The sequence below is a fragment of the Notamacropus eugenii genome, chromosome 1, assembly GCF_028372415.1.
Source record: "Notamacropus eugenii isolate mMacEug1 chromosome 1, mMacEug1.pri_v2, whole genome shotgun sequence".
In the NCBI taxonomy this organism is placed as follows: domain Eukaryota; kingdom Metazoa; phylum Chordata; class Mammalia; order Diprotodontia; family Macropodidae; genus Notamacropus; species Notamacropus eugenii.
The window spans coordinates 105,897,317-105,918,771 of NC_092872.1; the positions used below are offsets into that span (position 1 = coordinate 105,897,317).

The 21,455-nt window shown below is 40.4% G+C and overlaps 1 protein-coding gene across 3 annotated transcripts in view; it reads left to right on the forward strand.

Moving 5' to 3' along the window:
- Positions 1-21,455, forward strand: part of C1H9orf85 (chromosome 1 C9orf85 homolog) — a 284,217-nt gene that overhangs the window by 179,719 nt on the left and 83,043 nt on the right. Inside the window, exon 6 of one of the 3 annotated variants that reach the window (XR_011967531.1) lies at positions 12,803-13,255. The exons of 1 other annotated variant lie outside the window; for it this stretch is intronic. The gene's annotated coding sequence lies outside the window, so the exon portion shown is untranslated. Of the gene's footprint in view, positions 1-12,802; positions 13,256-21,455 lie in introns of those variants that run through there. One more of the 3 variants, XR_011967533.1, reaches the window with a different exon arrangement.

Genomic DNA, 21,455 nt, shown 5'->3' on the forward strand with positions numbered 1-21,455 from the left:
ACAGACTAAATGATGGGAATACAAACAGAAAAGTAAGACCTTCCCTGCTAGTCTCAAAGAATTCACATTCTAATGAGGGAGACAACACACATATAGCTTCTGCTACAAGTTAAATGGGAAGGTCTCATGATCCTTAGGCTACCAGTAGCAAAGCAGATAATAATGCATTATCTTTCATGTCATTTTTATCATATCTGTTTCTGTTGTTGAACCATGATAGTATCATGGACTTTGGTAGCAAGAGCTTTACAATAGACTGAAGTTTAAAACTGAATAATTACTCATGGGTCATAATTAAAAATTAAAAGAACACAGAGTTTAGAGGCTATAAAATATTAACCTCCTTCTCCAATCAACACACTAGCAATCATCTGGGAGGGTATTGCCAGGAAGGGAACAAGAGCTAAGGTGAAACTTCTAAGACAATCTTCCCCTGCCCGCCCCAATCCCCCAAATCCAAAGAGCCAAATCTTAAATTTCCAGTCTCATTCATGCCCAGCTATAGTAGGAGTTCTTAATTTCTTCTTCAGGCAGTCTCATGAAGCCTGTGGGCTCCTTCTCAGAATGGTTTTAAAATATATACATAGAATTACAAAAGAAACCAACTACATTGAAATACGGTTATCAAAATATCAAAAAAACCAAATTTACCATATTTTACAAACTCATTGGAATCTATTCATGGATCTCAGGTTCAGAACCCCTTGTTGCAGAGCAACCAGTTAGCCTATAGAATGCTAAAATGGGCTGTCTGTATAAAAACAAGAAGGAGAAACAAAATGGTGGGAAGCAAAAGGGAAATCAGAAATCTTTGACCTTGGCCACCTGGTGCAGCTGCTCTTAAGTATGAGGGGGACCAGTATGTTTGAAGGAAGAAGGAAAGGAGGCTATAGATCATGCAAGATTGAAGATAGGAAAGAAAGGGGATGATTGTTAGGGCAATTTGCTGGAGGATATGCAAGGGAATCCAATCAATGATTTATAGAGAGATTGGCCTTGGTGAGAAGAGCTACCCCTTCACCAGTCAGTCAGGCAATGAGCATTTAAGCACATGTACTAGGCAGTGTGAAAAGCAGTTGGAATACAAAGAAAGGCAAAAAGCAGCTTCTGTGCTCAATGAATACAGGTAAATGCATTGAGTGAAGATAACTGCAGCACATGAGAAGCAGTTTCATATAACCCAGACAGGGTTTGTTCTCATAAGATTACAGCAGCTGTCACAGGGTCCACCTCGAGAAGCCTGGCCCTCCCACAGGCGGGCCCAGTGGTGAGCACATGAGGTGTTCCTTCCCTAACAGAGTCACCTGTCCTGAAGAACCGCATAGTTGTCCAGGGTTCAGCACAGCACAGGTGCCACAATGGAGATAGCTAGGTCCTCCAGCCAGTCATATGTTGCTCCCCAGTGATAATCAGAACCATAACAGCCCTGACAAAGGTTAAGAAAAGGGGGGCAGCATACCTCAGGGGACTGTTTTCCTGCCCTGGCTGTGGCTTCCTAGTGGTTAGAGCTGTCAGTAATTGTGGGGCACAAAAGTGTCTCTATGGAATCACTGTCTTAGTACAAGTTGGGGAAGTCAAGGCTAGCCAGTGGTTTTGTGTGAAAAATATTTAGTGATTCCAAGCTCAATATTGGGGCAGCTAGGGTGCTGGACTGTAATCAGAAAGACTCATCTTACTGAGTTCAAATACGACCTTAGACCCTTACCAGCTGTGTGACCCTGGACAAGTCACTTAACCCTATTTGCCTCAGTGTCTTCATCTGTACAATGAGCTAGAGAAGGAAATGGAAAACCCCAAAATGGGGTCACAAAGAGTCAGACATGACTGAAACGACTGGACGAAAACAACAAAGATAGTGAGTCACCTGGGTGCAACAGCAGTGATACCAAACTCAAATAGAAACAGATCCCTGCCTCATTGCCTATTGACTTAGAAAACCGCAGATTAATGGTATTTTTGTTGAAATGTCTTTCCATTCATTTTGTTAAACATTTCTCAGGAGTTTTTCTGCGGCTTGTGGCCCACACTTCAGCAGTTACCTTGATCTGCAGCTGCTCTATATCTTACTGTCTTACAGAGTTGACAGGGGCAGTGAAAGGTTAGGTGACTTGCCTAGAACATCAGTCTGTTTGTGCAGGAGGTGAGTGGAAGCCAAGTCTTCCTGACCATGGGATCAGCTATCTACCATGCCAGACAGGTGCTCCCTGAAGGTTGTGGCACAACTTTAAGGGTTGTTTAGCCAGTCAGAGGGTGAGGAGACAGGTAGTATCCCAGCTTCCTCCTGACAGCCAGTCACAGGGTTTGTCTCCAGTATAATGGTATGAACCATTATCTCTCTCTCACTTCGCTTCCTTTCTCTATTACTTACTTCTCCCTATCTGAGCCTGGTGTGTTGACTCAGTTATAGCCTAACTACTCCCTGGATACTGACATCAGCAGTTTTCAAGGTACCACTGGGAAACTTTCATGCACCTCTCCCTCTGTGTACCCAACCCAGGGATGCCGGATCACCTTTTAGCTACAGCAGATGCTCTCAAATGTTATGGCTGGTGAGTAAGAGCCCTGTCCTTTTCCTTTTGGGTGGGACAGAGTGAGTTGCACGAGAAGAGAAGACATGGATGGACTGTGACAGATTGCAGATTCCATTACATTACTCTCCTCCCAAAACCACCCTTCTTCCAAACTTTACTATTACCTACCTTGAGGGTTAGCACCATTTCTTGTCCCTCAGATTCACAACCTCAGATGTAATTGTTGACTCCTCACTGGCCCTCACCCCATTCAGTTGCCAAATCTTATCATTTTCCCCTCCACATCTCACCTGTCTATTCCCTTCACTCTACTCATACAACTACCATAATTGCAATAACCTCCTAAATACTTTCCCTGCCACAAGCCTCTCCTGTTGCTCTACCATTCTCCATACTACTGCCAAACTGATTTCCCTAAAATGCAGTCTAACATGTCACTTCCCTACTCAATAAACTCCAGTGGATTCTTATTGCTTCTAGGATCCAATACGATTTCATCTGTGTCTTAAGAAAATGTGTATTTTCTGTACAACTTTTATAATATATATATAACTATTAATGTGTATTTATAACATAAATAAATAAGCAAACATAAGAGGTATGCTAAAATTTCCATAACGTAGTACAGTAAAAAGGTGATTGCTTATGAAACTAAATCTACTATATACAACTTACTATTCCTTTCAAATATACAACAAAATTATTGTATAAATTTTTTCCCTTCTCCCTTGTAAAATTATTCCATAGATACTTGTATTTATCAGTTCTTTCTCTGATGCAGATTGCATCTTTCTTCATATGTGCTTTATAGTTAATTTGGGTATTTATAATAGTCAAAATAACTTATTCACTCAAAGTCATTCTTAAAACAATATTGTCTTACTGTATGCAATGTTCTTTTGGATCTGCTCAGTTTGCTCCTCATTATTTTGTGTGAGTCTTTCCATGTTTTTTCTAAAATCCTTGAGCTCATCATTTCTTATAGCACAGTAATCATATATAATAGATACATATACATATATAATAATATATACATATACATGATGATAATCATATATAATTATAATCATCACAGTCATATACCACAGCTTGCTCAGAGGGATCTATGATCACAAAGTTTGGAGATGATTGCACTGTGCTACATTTCTGTCTCCTATTTTGGACTTCATTCATTGCAGGGTCATTAATCTATTTACCTATTAATCCACTCTTTCTTAGAAAGAATTTTGATTAGTTTGGCAATGCTTTTTCTTTGTAAAGTGATATTGCTTATTATCTCATTCTGTTTAAGTTATTTCCAAAAACTTCTATTGTGTTAATTTTCTTACACATAGAAGCTGACAGTATGTATCTGTAACTTCCAAGGGGAAAGAAGTAAGTAGAAATAAGCTCTTTCACATCCAAGCCATCTTATTACTGTGTATAATGGAAAGAACGCTGGCTATAGAGTGCTAGTTTCTAATCCCAGCTTTGCTGTGGCATGTGTGACATTGGGCAAACCACTCAGACTGCCTGGGCCTCAGCTTTCTCATCTGTAAAATGAGGGGTTTGGACTAAATCCCTCCCAACCTTAAATTCTATCAACGTCAGCAGTCTAGGATTAGTCCAGCTGACAATTTCCCAGGACAGATGCCCTGACACTCAAGTGTACATACAACAAGGTGTAAACAGATCTTTCTTTACATGCTCAACTGCAGCTAGACCCACAAATCAGCAGTTATCAGACATCACAGATGAACTGGGACCAAGCTGCCATGCCTGAAAAAATGCAGTTAGTGTAGGACAATGTTTGCCATGTTAGGAACTTCTCCTACTCTGGTGATCATTTGCAGGATGGTCATTCTGAATCATTCTACAGCTAGGATGTTTATTCTAGAACTCAGACAGGCAGGGAGTTCAGCATGATGGTCCTGGAATTCCTTCTTCAGTGAACCTTTTGTGTGAGTTTATCTCCTGAAACAAGGCAAACATGGTATAACCTTATGTTCTGAGAAAGCAGGGACGAAGAACTTCTGGGAGAAAGAAACTTTAGTTGGTAGCTACCCGTGGGTAGTTGGAATGATATGGTGTATTAGATTGATCAGGTTCCAAGTGAGTGGTGGCCACTGATGAGAATAGGCTCCAGACCTAGCTAATTAGTATTGTAACCAAGGGTATACTGGTAAACATTTAATCTGCATTATAACCATTTTCCCCATCACTTTCTTAAGACTGGATGATTAAAAAAAATACATCAAGCACTGTTTGTAAAGTTAACCAATTTCCAAGGTATAAACGCTCAGCCTGAAAATTTAGCAATCAGTTTTATTGAGCCAGTTCAAGCTGGCTTCAGCACAACCCTGCTTATGTCTAAGACTGTGTCTTGGGGCTGCCTGTTTCCACTTTCTTTTCTTTTTATTTTCAAATCTCCTACGTACAATTTGCTATTCCTTGTAAACATACACTAAAGTTCTCATGTAAATTTATTTTTTTCTTCTGTAGAACCAACCACTTATAAGTAAAGAGTGCTAACATAAAGTAAATAATTTATGCTGACTTTCAAAAGTCTCCACAATCTGGCCACCTGCTGCCTCACCAACCTTGTCTCTTCTTAACTCATTGTGCTAGCCAACCTGGTTTCTTCCTTTCTCTCCAGCATGCAGTGTTTAAGTCATTCCCCCATCTGCATATTCTCTCCATTCTTCCTCATTTATTTATGTCCCATCTCTCCTTTAAGGTTAGAACCAAGTCCTACTTTCCCTGTAAAGTTCTTTCTCAACCATGTCATTCCACAAGTGCACTCCCTTCCATGAACTCCCATAGGATGATGTATCATTTGGTACCATGGCACAGTGGACAAAATACCAGGCCTAGAGTCAGGAATATTCATCTTCCTGAGTTCAAATCCCACCTCAGACACTTACTAGTTGTTTGACCTGGGCGAGTCATTTATCCCTTGCCTCAGGTTCTTCGTCTGTAAAGGGAGCTAGAGAAAGAAATTCCAAACTACTCCAGTATGTTTGTCAAGAAAACTCCATATGGGGTCACAAGGAGTCAGACATGACTGAAATGACTGTACTGAACGGTATTTTTATTTATCTTTTTGTACTTGGACATAAAACTGGAAAACTCATCCAATTCCTTTAGCAGATGAGAAAATTGGGGCCTAGGAAGATGAAGTGAATTGATCTGAATTTTACTGTTAGTTGCAAAATTGGCAATAAGAATTCAGTCTCTTGTATGTATTCTGTCTCTTCTCTAAGATCATATGTTCCCTCAGGGCAGGGCCTCAGACTTATATACTTCTATATCAACAGCTTTTCTCCAGCAGTAAAAGTGTGCACCACGTAAGTGTCTGTTCTATGAGGCTAGTATAGTTCTTTGCATGTGTTAGTTAGTTCCCTTATCTATAAAATGAGCTGGAAAAGGCAAAGGCAAACTATTCCAGTATCATTGCCAAGAAAACCCCAAATGGGGTCACCAAGAGTCAGAAACAACTGAAACCCACCTGGGCTTACTGTTAGCACCACAGGGGAAAAAATGCAGACCACAATTAAAAAGAGACAACAACAGGTGAAGTTTTCCCCAGTCAGCAGTCCACCTGTTGCAAGGAGCCATCCACAGTGGTGATGTTGATCCTTTGATTTTGAGGTGAGCACCCTCACTTCTGCCATAACTGCAGAGTAAATGCTTATTTAAGAATAAGACATGAACCTGCGCAAGTCTCCAGCTCAACAGTATCACACGGCCACAACACTCGGCGAAATCCGCAGGGGCATTTTTTTCCGTGTTTGTTCTGTGCCCGGTTTCAGATGCCTTTCTTCTGGGGAAAGGCCCTGATGGCCTGCATCCAGGGGTAGGAGAGATCTGGCCTGTGACCATGAATTAATGTGAGAATGGGTGACACAAATGATTGCCACGAAGGATGATGTTCAGAGGCTGGCTGAGCCAGGTCATCAGAACTTGTTGTGTCTTGCCTCCTAATCTAGCACTCATTTCTCTTTCTTTACTCCTCATGCTTGCTGTACTTGGTTTCTTACACATCTAAAAGTCCCTTGGATCTTGGTGCTTCAGAGAAATGCAGCCCAGCCAGGCCTTTGCTTTACACCCACTTAGATCCAGAGTCCAGTGTCTCCTATTTCCTTAAGACAAGGGTTCTTACCTTGAGGTTCATGAGCTTAAAAAAAAAAAACTTTTTTGATGGCTACATTTCAGTCTAATTGCTTTCCTTTATAATCTTATGTATTTTCATTTATGAGTTAAAAAACATTCTCAGAAGAGGTCCAGAAGGCTTCACCAGACTGCCTAACAAGTCCATGACACACACAAAAACCTGCTTAAAGAGGTGATTCTCCCCACTTCCCTCATCCTTAATGATTGTCTTTAATCTTACACTAGCATGTGTAAGTTGCCTAGAAAGTATATTTCATAGCCCAGTTAAGTTTTATGCATCTGCCTTGCATCAGTCAAGTAGGCTAGAGTGTTGAACACAGGAATACTTAAAGGGAGTTGGCCATGATGACTCCATGACCTAAATTCAGCAAAAGCTCAGTCCCTGATGGTATACTCAGAGCCACTTCTCCCATAGGGTATAGTAATATGACATATTCTTCATCAAATATTCTAGGGAATGCTGTGTGGAAGGAGGATAGATGTCATTTGACTTGGTCACAGAGGACAGTATTTCAAACTTGGCTCAGCCCATGACTTCCCAGACCACTTCTCTACTTCCCCACCTCCACTCCTCCTCAGATTTGTCAGCTCTTCCCTAGAGAAGTTCTAAGCCAGTAGTCATTTCCTCACCTCTTTCCTGGCCCCACCCTGATTCTCAAAAGTTCCTTTCTTATGGTCCCATCACTTCCTCAGAGCCCTTGTATGTGTTGTCTTCCCCCATTGGAATGTAAGCTCCCTGTGGATAGGAACCATATTTCTGTTTTTACTTGTATTTCCAGGGACCAGAACAATGTCTGCCACACTAAATAAATACATTCTTTATCTATCTAATACTAAAACTAGTGGATATAAATTACAGGAAGATCTCAGTTTAGCACAAGAAAGACCCTTCTAATAAAGCAGAACTGTCTCGAAATGGAATGGGCTATTTCATGACCAAGTTTTCAGACAGAGGCTGAGTCATCTTGTGATAGAGGAGATTCGTGTATTGGGTTGAACTAGACTAGATGAACTATGGGTAGCTAGTGGTGCAATGGATTAAGTGCTAGGCCTGGAAGCAGAAAGACTTGTTCATCTTTCCTGAGTTCAGGTCTGACCTCAGACACTTACTGGATCTTAACCCTGTTTGCCTCAGTTTCCTCATCTGTAAAGTGAATAAGAAAAGGAAATGGCAAACCACTCCAGTCTCTTTGCCAAGAAAACCCCAAATGGAGTCATTAAGAGTTGGACATGCCTGAAATGACCAAGCAACAAAGATGAATTCTCAGGTCCCTTCAAATTCTAAGATTTAAGTCCACTTGGTGTCATGGACAGATCATTTTGACACTGAGTCACAATACCTGGATTTATGTCCTTGCCACTTACTATCTATGACAGGCTATATCACTTAGACTCTCATGCTCAGGGTAAATAAACTTTGTACCACCTACTTTCATAGATTATAAGGATTGAATGAGATAAATAAAACACTTTGCAAACCTTGAAGTGTTATATAAACGTCAGCTATTATGATCATATGAGATATGAAATGATGTCAGAGTTGGTCAAATGTGAAGATAAGAGACTCACAAATGTAACGTGGGCGGGTATAGAAGAGGGAACCAACTCCTTCCACCTCCCAATCCTCTCTGTCTGTCTGTCTGTCTCTGTCTCTCTCCTCATTCTTTTTAAAGAACCATAGACCTAGACTTTGAAGTGATCTCATAAGTCATCTAATCTAACCCTCTCAGTTTTTCAGCTGAGGAAAGTGAAGCCCAAGGAGGTCAAGTGATTGGCCATAGGTCACTCAGTAGAAAAGGGTAGAGGTGAGATGTGAACCCTAGTCTGTTGAACATAGAGAAGATTCTTTTCATTATAACACACTCATATGCCTTCTTTACAGTGAGATGAAGTGTCCTCTAATAAGCGAGGCCAGCGTGTCTCCAGGGATGTGGGAAACAACCCTAACACCAGCATTCTCTTAATTCAGGTTTGATGTTGGGACAAAAAGTGGCACATAAGTGTCATTGAACAGTTAACAAAAGGAAGTTTACTGTGTCTAAACATGGTGAGGATATACAAAAAGGATACAATGGTAGTTAGCTTTTCTGGACATGGTTCCCTTTGTCTCCCTATGAGAATATGCCTCATTATCAGGGCAGGATGTGATGAATAACATAGTGATTAATATGGTCTTCAGAAATGTCCCAATCTAAGGGGACCGTGACATCACATAGGTGGGACTTAGGCCTTTAGATAACCAGGAAGCTGTATCAGTGAAACAGGGACCAGTCTGTTCCTGGAATAACTTTGTCTCCTTTTAGGAAAAACTAGTGCCTCTCATAGGAGGGACAGAGGAGAGATGGGCCTAATTCATGGTATTAGGACCATTGGTAAAAGATATCCTATCACAGGCGGCCAGGATGTTTGCCCATCTCTGCATTTATCTGAAGGATATGAATATGGATTGCCGTACTGGGGCCTAGAAAGCGCTGTGATTGAGCCTGTAGGAGATGCTAGTTACTCTTTTAGGACACATTTTCTTCCCTTGCTAACAGTCAACCTGGATACCCAAGGTATCTCCTTGTAACCTGTATATGACAGGGAACATGTCTGTTCCTTAGGACTACAATTAAATAAAAAATTTACAAACATTTAACCCTAAGGCAGTTAATTTCAGATGCTGGAGGGATAGATTTAAGAAATGTTCAAATTACAAAAGAAAAAGCACACCACAAAGAGGATAGGAGACTGTGCCTCTCCCCCACTCCCTTGCAGAGATTGAGAGCATTTCATATATTCATATATGGTCAAGACTTTTTTCTATGTATTGATTGGTTTTGCTGATTTTTTACTTCCTCTTTTTATTTAAAAAAACTGTTATAAAGAGGAGAGTTAGATTAGATGGCTTCAAGCTCTATGGCCCTTTAAAAAAGGGGGAGGGGAAAATGGAAGGTCTTTAAAAACAAAAGACAGGAGTAAAGAAATTTTAAATTTCACTTGTGGTTAGGCTTAACTGCCCAGCAGAAAGCCTTGGCTTGCAGATAATTGTATGATACAGGGTAATGAACTAGAGCATGATGTGTGACCTAAAAAATTCATGGTCTGCTTGACCTACATTCAACAGTACAAAACTACCTGGTCTTTGTGCACAAAAGATACCATAAAATGTAAGCTGAAGAATCCTGAAGGGAAAGAGACTTAACTGGGAGGTGTAAACTGAAATGAAATGACATCATTACTAGGCATCTGCATATTCTAACTGAAGGGGAGGGAAAGCTGATTGAGTAGAGAGTAGAGGAGAAAATACACAGAGCATATTCTCTTGAAAGGACATCCTGAGTAAGCCAGACCATGGAGAGTGGAAGGGGTGACAAAATAGCATTTTCCTATCTAAAGATGGGGAGTCCAAGTTTGCTCCCATTGAGACTTAGGAGTCCAGCTTTCAGATCAGGTGACTGGTTCAAACAAATCAATCCTCCCAACATCTGTATTTTTCTTTTCGTCTTCCTCTCTGCATGCAGGGAGCTGTGTGGGCAGTACTCATGCTTTCATTGTGTGGTGTACCCTTGCACACAATGCAGGCTTTATTCAAAATAAGACTTTTCTCTGTTAGGAAGAAAAAGGCTGCAATGAGAAGTCAGATGAACAGCAATCACTGAGAGGCTAATGAAAATACAAGTACTGGAAAGGACTCAAAGTTGTATGGCTTCACCCTTCCATTTCACATATGGGGAAGCCAAGACCAGAGAAGGGATGCGATCTACCAAACATTGCAGATGTAGCTAGTAGAAATACCTGAGCCTGATTTATCTTGCTATCTTCCCTTAAAACTCCCATGCCATCTTTTGTATGATGAGGAGTCAGTAGGATCATGGATCTCCAGCTGTCAGGGACCTTGGAAGCTGTCTAGAAATCCAGATTCCTCAAGGAATTGAGGCCCAGCAAGGTTAAAATGACTTGTTTTGGGTTGTTGTTTTTGAATTGTGTTTTTTCCCCTGGAGTTCAGTTTCCTAGGCTCAGGCTAAATTGTAAACATCTGAAGGATAACCTCAGTAATTCATAGCTGTACTAAGTCACATGGATTGTAATTTCTTCTGACTCTGAGCCTATTAGTTGAAAACTATATATACTCGGAGGCTGGAATTTTGCCTTGGGGGCTCACTCATGAGAAAGACCTTTTGATTCCCTGATGGGACTTGGAGTAGCCTTTTGTTAAGAGACTCCTAACTACTCAGATGTTGGTGTTCTCCTAGTCTAGTTGTGCATGTAGGTGATTGTATTTATTTATTCACAGTTGGAGCCCTGTCTGATGAATCTCTGTGCTAATTTCTCTGCTTGTATTTTCTATACTCACTTCTACTTATCTGTAATTTAAGATTGTTAATCCCTTTAAAGCTGTCTTTCCTTTAGAAAAGCAGATCAAAGAACCTGGGTTAGCCCCCCACCCTGTGTACTAGTGTGGTTGCTAATACATTTGGTATATTTGGCAGAATCTGCACAGGCTAAAGGAAAGTATGGAGTTTTGTGGGATTGAGATAGTTATTGCCCCAGTTATTATTGTGTTGCTTTTTTCAACCTGAGAGAAACTAAGCAAACAGTAGCAGGAGTGGTTTCCCAGTGCCCAGAGCAGGGGCCCTAGGAGATAACCTCTCCTTCCCTCTCCCTAACCCACTGGCACTCCTGAGGACACAGGCCAGAGCAGTGATTGTGGGAGGAAAACATGCTTGTGAGAGGTGGGGTTGGCCAAAGCCAGAACCAAGGATCAAGTGGTATAGCCTCACCCCAGACTGGGCTGGGGAGTGGAGGCTCTGGAAGTGTGCTGTGGCCAGAACTCAGACTACAGCAGCTCCTCCCCATGTAAGGTTGGAGGAGGATGAACTGCCCCAGACTTTGGGTGGTATGGGCTAGAAACAGAAGCTGGGAGCAGGAGCCCCTGGAGCCTTCTGTGCCTGCATTCAGGCAGGAGCAAGGAGAGCTTGGAATGTAGCAGTCCCTTCCACTGTGAGGTGAAACATGGAGTAGGAGCAGAGAGTTGCCTATATACAGAATCAGGTAGGAAATGGGAATTGTTGGCCCCTGCAGGAGGAGGATCCCTGGAGCTTAAGAATCAGCCCCAAGTCGAGGAGGCTTTGCAGCAGGGTAGGAGCAGTGAGAGTGCTTTCCTGCCATGACTCCCTGGAATGGCTTGAGGCCCAGAAAGTGGAGCTGTCTATGGTGGGATGAAGGAAAGTGCCATAACCCCCCGGGCGCCCACTCTGTTGGCTTTGTTGTCCAGGCATCCCTCAGGACTTGGAAGCCGGGGCTGGAGCAGTGTTAAGAACTTGGGGAGGGGGGTAGGTGGAGCCAAGATGGTGGAGTAGAAAGACACACACTCTAACTCTTCCCCCACAGCTCATAAAATACCTGTAAAAATGACTCTAAACAAATTCTAGAGCAGCAGAAGCCACAAAACAACAGAGTGAAAGAGATTTCCAGCCCAAGGTAGCCTGGAAGGCCAACAGGAAAGGTCTATTGCACAGGAGCACAGCCCACAGAGCCCAGCCCAGCCCTGGCCTAGGAGCAGGGCAGTAACAGGACCTGAACAGGCCTTGAGGGGTGAAATCCCCAGCAGCAGCAGCATGGTTCTCAGATTCCTCAACTCACAAACACCAAAGAAAGCTTCAAAGGTCAATGAGAAAGCTTTTTCATCTGGGAAAGGAAACATGGTCTGGCCCTACTGGTAGCAGCCATTGCAGCGGCAGTGGCCATTTTTGGAGCTCTCTGCTTAAAGCCCCTAGGGGAACTGAGCAGCTGATCTGAATCTCAGGCCTGACTGGCAGCCCTAGGGTGAGGAGGAGGAGCACTGGTGGGGCTGGAGGCAACTGTAGAGAGGGAATTCTACTACTATTAGATCCTGGGCAGAAAAGTTTTTGGTTGCTTCCAGACCAGTGCACAGGTCAGGACAGGAGTAAACTCCTCTTCCTTGATTGTGCCACCTTGGAGGAAGTGAGAACTTACAGGTCCCCACAGTCCCCTCCTCTTGACAAAGGACTCAAAGGTCAAGCAACTGACTGGGAAAATGCCCAAAAAAGGGAAGAAAAATAAGACTATAGAAGGTTACTTTCTTGGTGAACATGTATTTTCTTTCATCCTTTCAGATGAGGAAGAACAATGCATACTGTCAGAGGAAGTCAAAACTTCTTCATCCAGTACCTCCAAAATAAATATGCAATGGCCTCAGGCCATGGAAGAACTCAAAAAGGATTTTGAAAATCAAGTAAGAGAGGTAGAAGAAAAATTGGGAAGAGAAATGAGAGCGATGCAAGAATATCATGAAAAGCAAGTCAACAGCTTGCTAAAGGAGACCCAACAAAATGCTGAAGAAAATAACACCTTTAAAAATAGGCTAACTCAATTGGCAAAAGAGATCCAAAAAGCCAATGAGGAGAAGAATGCTTTAAAAAGCAGAATTAGCCAAATGGAAAAGGAAGTTCAAAAGCTCACTGAAGAAAATAGTTCTTTATAAATGAGAATGGCGCAGATGGAAGCTAATGACTATGAGAAACCAAGAAATTACAAAACAAAATCAAAAGAATGAAAAAATAAAAGATAATGTGAAATGTCTCATTGGAAAGACAAGAGACCTGGATAATAGATCCAGGAGAGGCAATTTAAAAATTATGGGACTACCTGAAGGCCATGATCAAAAAAAGAGCCTAGACATCATCTTTCATGAAATTATCAGAGAAAACTGCCCTGACATTCTAGGACCAGACAAATTATCTCTCATAAAAGAGGCAAGTAAAAGCTTTTTCAATGGAGGAGTAAAGGGAGGAGGTGAGAGGGAAAAAGTGAAGCTTACTCTCCTCACATTTGGCTTAAGGAGGGAATAACATGCTCACTCAGTTTGGTACGAAAATCTATCTTACACTACAAGAAAGTAGGGGAGAAGGGGACAAGTGGGGTGGGGGGGATGATAGAAGGGAGGGCACGTGGGAGGAGGGAGTAATTAGAAATAAACACTTTTGGAGAGGGGCAAGGTCAAAAGAGAGAACACAATAAATGGGGGACAGGATAGGATGGAGGGAAATAGTCTTACACAACATGACTATTATGTTAGTCTTTTGCAAAGCTACATATAGCCTAAATTGAGTTGCTTGCCTTCTCAGTGGGGATGGGTGGGGAAGGAAGAAGGGAGATAAGTTTGAACTCAAAGTTTTAGGAATGAATGTTGAAAATTGTTTTTGCATGCAACTGAGAAATAAGAAATACAGGTAATAGGGTATAGAAATCAATCTTGTCCTACAAGAAAAGAGAGAAGATGAGGATAAGGGAAGGGAGGGTTGTGATAGAAGGGAGGGCATATTGAGGGAAGGGATAATAAGAATACAAGGTGTTATGGGATGGGGGAAGGGGAGAGATGGGGAGAAAATTTGGAACTCAAATTTTTGTGGAAATGAGTGTTAAAAACTAAAAATAAATAAACTTTAGAAAAAAAAAGGAACTTGGACTCTGGTTCATTAGAGCATGTGTGCACCTGAGAGTATCATGAGAGAGCCTGCTACAGCAGCAGGGTGAGGAGGACACACCCCCAAAGGAAGTTATTTGAACATTTTGTTGTGGATTGTGACCTGAGGTGGAGCATGTTGAGTTCTCTGATGTTATATACTTTTGTGTTTGTTTAAGGCCATGTGGCCACCCTGGTAATAAGTTATGTGGATATGTATTTTGCAGATGTGAAGTTCATGATATGTTTGTGATTATCTCTTTTGTATTGTTATAGAAATTATGTTAGTCCAATATATATTTCCTGAGAGATATGAATGCCTCTTTTTGTTCCAGGGTCCATGGCCATAACAATCTCTTGTTCACCTGTGTAAAAGCTGAGTGTTAGATTGTAAAGACCAGGATCCTGGAGGGATAGAACGTAAGTGTAAGCAAAGTGGGATTGCTTTTTCTTGAGTTCAGTTTCTACACTCAGGCTAATTGTAAACATCTGAAGGATAACCTCAGTAATTCACAGCTGTGCTAAGTCACACGGATTGTGATGCCTTCTGACTCTGAGCCTGTTTGTTGGAAACCATATATACTGTGAGGCTGGTATTTTGTTTTGAGGGCTCCCTCAGGAGGAGGACCTTTTGATTCCCTTATGGGACTCTGAGTAGCCATTTGTTAAGTGCCCCCTGACTATTCAGATGTAGGTGTTCTCCCAGTTTGGTGGTGTATGTAGGTGGTTGTGTTACTTTGTTCAGATAGTTGGAGCCCTGTCTGTTGAATCCCTGTGCTAGTTTCTCTGCTTGTATTTTCTATACTCACTTCTTTCTACTTATTTGTAATTAAAGATTGTTAGCCCCTTTAAGATTGTCTTTCCTTTAGAAAAGCAGATCAAAGAACCTGTGCTAGCAGCCCATTGTGTGCTAGTGTGGTTGCTAATACAAATATTTTGCCATCCAGCTCATTTTATAGATGAAAAATGGAGGCAAACAAGTTTAGGTGACTTGCCCAGGGTCCTACAACTAGTAAGTGTCTGAGGCTGGATGTGAACTCTTTAAGAGGATCTTCCTGACTCTGCACCTGGAATTCTATCCACTGCACCACCTAGCTGAGTCAGGATCTGAACCGAACTCTTTTGAATCCAAAGCCACACCATAGTTTTGAGTTCCTTTGGATTCATCTGCGAACTTATTTTGGCATCTTATTCAAATCTCATTTGCTCCCTGCCTTAGTTTCTTCACCCAAAAGAGGTAGGTACTTATTCTAATTTATTAAAATATCATCATGAAAAATATGGCCAACCTAGCCCAGTGATTGGGGGATAATTGGATAAGGAACATTTGGGTAGGATTCTGATCTGGTATATTCTTTTCTCTAAGTGTAGGAAGATTGTACCGGGCAAGCAGCTGATGGGGATCAAGAAGGAAGAAAGGAGTCTAAAAACTGAAAGAGAAGTAAAAGTTGAGTTTTTTTTTTAATTTTATTTTTAACAAACATTTCTCAAATGCCTACAGGATCTACATCTGAAGAAAACATTGTGAAACTCAATACTAAAATATACTATTTTCCCCACCCCACAACAGTATTCATAAAACACTAACCAAAAGCAGTGCTCTGCCCTGTATTATCAAAAAACTGTGAAATTCAGGCCAGATCCTCATCTGCTTCTTATAAGTAGGAGTTTCATTTATATTGCCTCACCTACCTACCTTTATGTAAATGCTGTGTGCTTAAGACTCCCACTGTAGAAGTAAAGGCAAATCTTGCAGTGTTTTGTCATTGGGAGAAGTCATGTTTGCAAGTGACAGTCCTCTATCCTAAACTTGTCTCATACTGTTCATAAATTTAACTTTTCTTATACTTGTTTGATTCTTTTTAGGAGTGTTCAAGATACCAAGATTCCCCAAGAGTGTGAACTATTCAGGAGAAATAAATTAGGTCACTTTAGAAACCAATTTAACTCTTTCCAGATACTAGAATTGATGCAACATGCCACTGTTAGAACTGCCCTAAATGTGAAAGAAGAAACCAGGGGAGTATAATTTTGGATTTTGAATAATATATGGTAGGATACCAATCTGTACCAAAACTAGTCGTTTGGATGGTAGCCTCCAACTTTTTTAGGGAGAAAGTGGGAGTAGATGGGAGCTATATCCTTTTTTCTTTCTTTCTCTAAAGCCTTAGAATTGCTTGGGCAAGTAATAAGGATGCCAATGTGGTGTCTTTAAGTAGGAGTGAGAAGAATGGCTGTAGAAAGCTTCAGGAAATCGCAATGTGTTGCCAGCCTTTGGCCATATTTCTTTCCTGCCTCCTCCCCAAACCCACTATTTCATAGGATGAGAAGAAGGAAGCATGGTGATATCAAGTGCTCTACAATTTACCAGGTGCTGTGATCAACCACTAGATTGTAGTCAGTTCACCCCAGAGAAAATATATACATTGCTATCCTAATGCTAGGCTGCTTGTAAGTTGGCATCGTATCCCTTCTATGACCCAGATGATCCAGTTGGGGATTCTAGTTCAGAAGTTGCACATGTCATTTTGGCAACATTTGGACAAATGAATGGTATTGCTGACTGTTCTCCGTAAATGGCATACCTCTTTGGGAGTAGTACAGCCTTTAACTGTGAACCATTCCACACCACCTGCAGAATTCAGAAGAAGAAATGTGTGTTTGGGGAGGGAAATGTTCCATTAGAAATTAGACATTATATATGCCAAACACAGGTGTTTCAGAGTCCTACCACAAGTGAAAGCCCATTATGGTACTTTGACCAGATCTCCATCTGGACTTTGTAAAATGAGGATGTATTCGCTTTGCCCCTTTAAAACCTCTCACTGATGAGATGATCTTGACTACCAGGATGACTGTTGTTATTATTACTGAGTGCTAGGGATACGACAAAATTATATTCAATATATTCCTATAGAATGGAATTGAGTTTTTTTTCCACAGAAGAAACCAAAACACTACTTTGTTTGGTGTTGAGTTGTTTCAATTGTGTCCAACTCTCTGTGACCCCATTTGGGGTTTTCTTGGCAAGGATATTGATTGGAGTGCTTTCAGACTGCTACTTACATTATCAAAGGCATACATTCCATTGTCTCAATAATAGGTTTAGAAAGCACTTTCTTTGTAACAACCATATGCTGCAGGTAGCACATTATTATTCTGTTTGACAGCCAAGGACACTGAGGCTCAGAGAATGTAAGTGCCTTGAACACAGTCACAAATGTAGTTGATGTCAGTCGGGACCATGTCTTCTTATCATTGTGCCCTGCTTTCTGTCATGTATATATCAGGGTTTATTTTTAGACTTCCTCCTAATCATGTCCTGAGAGAGGGTATAGCATAGCGCAATGGAAAAAGCACCAGAATTTGCTTCAGATCTTAGCTCACTTACTGCCAGTGTACCTTTGAGCAAAAAGATTGAGTTTTTCAAACTTTAGTTCCCTCACCTGTAACATGAGGGTGCTGGGCCACCTCCCTCACCAATATGTATATATTTTCACAGATACAGGGATACCCCTGCATGTACACACATGTATCCCTACATGGTTATCTGTAACATATTCATATAGACATCCCTGAACACAGTTGATCTACATTTCTAGAATATGCTTACTAGAGAAACACAGTTTAGAATTCTTTTTAGAAAAATCTTCACGACGCTACTAGAAGACTGAAAAGGCAAATGGAGAGAAATGCATGATTTTATCACCCTGACTCAAAAAGACTCTGTGGGAGGTGTTTACTGTGTGTATGCAGCGGAGCACACTGTGAAAAGATAGAACAAGTTTACTTGTCCTAACTCAGGTGCAAGTAAGAATTGTAAGAAGTAAGGGGGAGAAAAGTTCATGACTTTCCGAATTGTACTTTTGACCAGTAGAAAGATAATGCTGAACATGTGTCAATTGACCCTGCCATGTGCCCTAGGTCTTCTCTACCAGAGAGGAACAACTTTTCTTCAAAGCAACAGCATTGGTTGCTAGGGGGCAGAGGGGAAGGGAAAGAGAGAAAGACAGAGAGAAGGAGGAGGAGAAAGAGGAAAGGAAGGCGAAAGGGGAAAAGATATTTTGATAAAGATTTTTAAAAAAATTTTTAAATGAAGCAAACAATCTATTGCCATATTAAAAAATACTCTGTCTCACTATTGATTGGAGAAATGCAAATTAAAGCAATTCTGAGGTATTACTTCATACCTATTAGATTGGCTAATAGGACAGAAATGTTGGAGGGGATGTAGGAAAAATGAGACATTAATACACTGTTGGTGGGGTTGTGAACTGATTCAACCATTCTGCAGAGCAATTTGGAACCATGCCCAAAGGGTTATAAAATCATGCATTCACTTTACCCTAGCAATACCACCACTAGGTCCGTATCCCAAAAAAGATTTAAAAAAAGGAAAGAGGCCTATATGTATAAAAATATTTATAGCAGTTCTTTTGTGAGGGCAAAGAATTAGAAATTGAGAGGCTGCCCATCTATTGAGGAATGGCTAAGCAAGTTATGGTAGGTGATTATGATGGAGTACTATTGTACTATAAGAAATGATGAGTAGGATGCTCTCAGAAAAACCTGGAAAGACTTGCATGGGCTGATACAAAGTGAAATGTACTGTGTATAAAGCAACAGCAGTACTGTAAGATGATCAGCTGTGAATGACTTAGGTGTTCTCAGCAAAACAGTTATCCAAGACAACTCGGAAGGACTTATGATTAAAAATGCTGTCTATCCTCAGAGAAAAAACTGGTGGTGTCTGAATACAGATTGAGCACATTTTTTTTAAACCTCCTTTTTCTTGAGTTTTTTTTTGTCTGAACATGAATATTATGGATATGTTTTGCATGACTACACATGTATAACCTATATTGAACTGCTTGTGTTCTCAATGAGAGAAGGTGGAGGAAAAAGTGAGAGAATTTGGAACTCAAAGTTTTAAAAACAAATGTTAAAAATTGTTCTTACATGTAACTGGGAAAAACAAAATAAAATAAAATTCAAAAATAAAGCAAGTAGTGTCCATGAAACTTTTTAAAAAAATACACAGAAGAATGTTCAGTAGAGGACTTAGTTCAGCAGGGCAGTGTTTGTACTACTAGGTTAATATGTACTTTTTTCAAATGTGCTTTTAAAACAGAAAAATTCTACATGTAATATTCACTGTTTCATATTATAAGCTTTTTCTTTATAAATAACATAGAAAAATTTATATTTGTTGATGTGTTTCCAATTCAAGATAAAATAATAAGAACATTTAGGGAAGAAATGAGGGAAAGGGAGAAATGTTTGAGGATGGTGAGAGTCTAAATGTTTCATGAGAGCTATGAAATAGAAGAGGACCTAGCGGAAAGCTTCTAGTACTTTGGTTAAATCTTCTATGGGAGACATAAGGAAGAATTTGGACATCCACACAGAACGAAAAAGCATAAATAGGGGTCTACCTGCAGTGAGGGGATCATCAAGATTCACTCAAACAAATACTGTTCTCTGTTCTATGACAGTCCCATCCGATCCATTTGAAAAGAAAAAGAAAAGCCGGGTAGGAGGAGTTCATGCTGATGTGTTCTTAGTTATGATTGATTTAAAAGGTTATATCTTTTGAATATTATGACCATTTTGACAGAAACTCTTGAAGCCAGACACTTCCTTAACCAAAAAGAGATTTTAAATGGTGGAGTTTCAGGCAACCTGAAAGGTGAAAGAGGATATATTTGTGGGTTGGGATACCTTCTCAGCTTTCAACCTACTCCCTCTCCATTTTGGTCAGCACCTGAGCCACTATATAAATAGATGCCTGAGCTAGTATCAGGAAAACATCCTCTGCTTTGGAGACTGCATTCAATGCCAGACTTACCTTGCTCGTGGTGCTCAATTTTACAAAATTGACCTTGGTTGACACTGCAGGTGCCACCATCCAAAAGGCAGCCATGGAAAGGGAGTGAGAGATTGCAGTATCTGCATAGTATTTCTTCACCACCTAATAGCACAAGAAAGGATGGAGGGGAAAGAGAGAAAAGACAAAGGAAGAAATACAAGATATTTAGATGATTCTAGGTATTTCTGGAATTATTTTACAACTGACCCTTCTCCTTTCTCTTCAAAGTGTTACATGCCACGTTATATTGTTTTCCGTTCGATTTTTTTCCTGTTCAGTCATCAACAAACATACATATACAAAGAAGGCCAGGAAAAGATGACTACGTATGAAACCAAGAATCTATTACATAGATTTTTAAAATATCTATTACATTTAGTGTGGTAGTACCAACATCAACTATTTGTATTTTCTAAACTTCCTCTGTGGTCTTCTGTATATTTTAAAAATGTTTCAATGACAGTCTTTTCTTCTGCTTCTTCCTTTTTTTTTTTTTTTTGGTTTTGCTTCACTATTCCCAACACTCTATAAGTCTTTTCTCCCCAATCAAAATAAAAGCTCTCTTTTGTAACAAATCAAGTGAAACAAATTTGTATTATTTGTTCATGTCTGAAAATGCAATTGCAGTCCATCACCACTCCACAAGAAGTAGGAGGCATGCTTTATCATTTTCTAGAAGCCTGAATGATCAATGAATCAACCAGAGATTATAAGTCCTTCAAAGCTGTTTTTCTTTACAGTATCTTGTAGGATTTACTGTATCCTAGTTCTGCTCACTTCACTATATATTGGTTCATACAAGTCTCCCAAGGTTTCTTTGAATATGTCATCTCTTCCATTATTTTTTGTGGTACAATAATATTCTCTTACATTCATATGTCATAATTTGTTCAGCCATTCCCCAGTTGATGGGTGCCCATTCTGTTTCCATTTCTTTGCTATACAAAAAGTGCTGCTATAACTACTTTTGTACATATCCGCCTTGGCCTATGTCTTTGATCTATTTGAAGTATGTACTTGACAATGGTATTGCAGTATTGAGGGATTAAAGGGAAATCATTGTTTAGTGATCTTTTGTGTATTTGTGTTCCAAATTTCTTTTCAGAGTGGTTGGAGCATTTCACAACTCCACCAAAAGTGAAATGAGTATTTCCTTGCTCCCATAGCTGCTCTGACAATTATAATTTTCTTTTTTTGTCAGCTTTGCTTACCTGATGAATATGAGGTCAAACCTCAAAATTGCTTTAGCTTTTATTTCTTTTATTATTATTAAGTAGCTGGGTGATACAGCTTAACCTGGAGTCAGGAAGACCTAAGTTCAAATCTAGCCTCAGACTAGCTGTGTGACCCTGGGCAAGTCACTTAGCCTCTGTTTGCCTCAGTTTCCTGTAAAATGAGCTGGAGAAGGAAATACAAACCACTCTACCAGTATCTT